Consider the following 2,500-nt stretch of genomic DNA (forward strand, 5'->3'; position numbering starts at 1 on the left):
CAGAGGAAAATCAAGAAGTAAAGAATAACAAGTAAAATAACATCTCAAAATTTTAAACAACTCTATAATTTGAAGTTTGATAACTGGGAATCACTCCCTGCAAGGATAAGTCTCCCTATGTCTCAAACATAATACATAGGTATTGAACAGAAACATTACTACATATAAATGATGTCACATATTAAGAGGCCTTCACTAATTCTAGAATCTACTGTCACCCATCATTTAGACACTTAAATTTCCAAACTCCCAGGAGAGTTCTGTAGAACTGTAACTGATGCTTCAAGGCTATTGGATCTGTGGGTTACGAATGGGTCCTGAAAGTTTTGCTGTGACAATGGCTGTGTGGCCATTCTTCGGTCTCCATCCTCTTCCTGAGAAATGTGGCAGAAATAAAGGTGTCAAACAAGAGAACTAAGGTGCAACAAATGAATCCTGGGGTTGGGATATCATTTAATCATAAATATCAGAAATAAGATGATAATATATATAATTTATTTATTATTGAACCTTCATATTAAAAATAAGTATCAGCTAATCCAGAGATATATATGTTATTATGTATATATATGGTTATGAGTATATATATATATATATATATATATATATATATATATATATATATATTAGAATATATATATATATATATATATATATATATATATATATATATATATGTTATACATATATATATATATAAAGGTATATGTATATACATATATACATATATATATATATACATATTATACATATGGGTATAGTATATAAGGTTATATGAGAGTTATATATACATATACATATATATTATAGAAGTTATACATATATATAATATATATATATATAAAGATATATATATATATATATAGTAGAAATATATAGAGAGAGAGAGAGAGAGGAAATTTTTAAATGGTGCCACATATTCCATAATATTGATCAGCCTTCAGTAATCAGTCTTCTAATACTGTGCTTCCTTCACTTATCTGACAAATTTCAGATATCCTAAGCCTCATATTTTGAAACCTAAGCATATGTATATTATATATATATATGTATTTATATATACAATATCAATATCAATATCAATATATATATATATATATATATATATATATAATATACAAATATAATACATATATAATACATATAATATATATATATATATATATATATATATATATATAAAAATATATATATATATATATAAATATATATACATATATATACATATATATACATACATACATAATATATATATATATATATATATATATATATATATATATATATATATATATATATATATATATATATATATAGATAGATAGATAGATAGATAGATAGATAGATAGATAGATAGATAGATAGATAGATAGATAGATAGATAGATAGATAGATAGATAGATAGATAGATAGATATAGATAGATATAGATAGATATAGATAGATATAGATAGATATAGATAGATATAGATAGATATAGATAGATAGATAGATAGATAGATAGATAGATAGATAGATAGATAGATAGATAGATAGATAGATAGATAGATAGATAGATAGATAGATAGATAGATATAGATAGATATAGATAGATATAGATAGATATAGATAGATATAGATAGATATAGATAGATATAGATAGATAGATAGATAGATATAGATATAGATAGATATAGATAGATATACATACAGACATATATATAACACACACACACACACACACATGTATATATATATGTGTGTGTGTGTGTGTGTGTGTGTGTGTGTGTGTGTGTGTGTGTGTGTGTGTGTGTGTGTGTGTGTGTGTGTGTGTGTGTGTGTGTGTGTGTGTGTGTGTGTGTGTGTTTATATATATAAATAAATAAATATATATATATATGTGTGTGTGTGTGTGTGTGTGTGTGTGTGTGTGTGTGTGTGTGTGTGTGTGTGTGTGTGTGTGTATCATATACATCACATATAAATCGTATATATAAATATATATATATTTTTATATATCTTATATAAATGTGTGTAATATATATATATTTATATATATATATATGGGGTATAGAAGCATCTACCCTTCATTTTCCCCCATGGTGGTCCCTCATAGCGAGCTGCCAAGCAGGGACTCAACCCATCTCAAGCTCTTCATGACTGGACTGATCGATCTGGAGTCTCACCTCTATCTTCTCAAGACCAAATCTGGTCAAGGAGGTGAGGGAGGCTCTTAACTTATCAGCTGAGCCTGCCAACTGGGGAAGATCCACTGCCCTTCCCAACATTGGAGACTCCAACTGGGAGATGGATGATTTTGACAATTCTGATGATGATGTCCGTTTCGCACCAGAGGAGGCATTGGAAAGCGACACCGAGTGGGAGGAGTTGGACTACGTGTCTGCCTATCGTACGTCTAACAACTCTGATGAACTGCTGTCAGCCGTTACATGTCGGATTGTCAACAGGAATGCTCCTGGGACTCTGGGCTTTCTCTGGAAGAAGAGGCCTTTCATGCGCCC

The sequence above is a fragment of the Penaeus vannamei genome, chromosome 11, assembly GCF_042767895.1.
Source record: "Penaeus vannamei isolate JL-2024 chromosome 11, ASM4276789v1, whole genome shotgun sequence".
NCBI classification, from domain to species: Eukaryota; Metazoa; Arthropoda; class Malacostraca; order Decapoda; family Penaeidae; genus Penaeus; species Penaeus vannamei.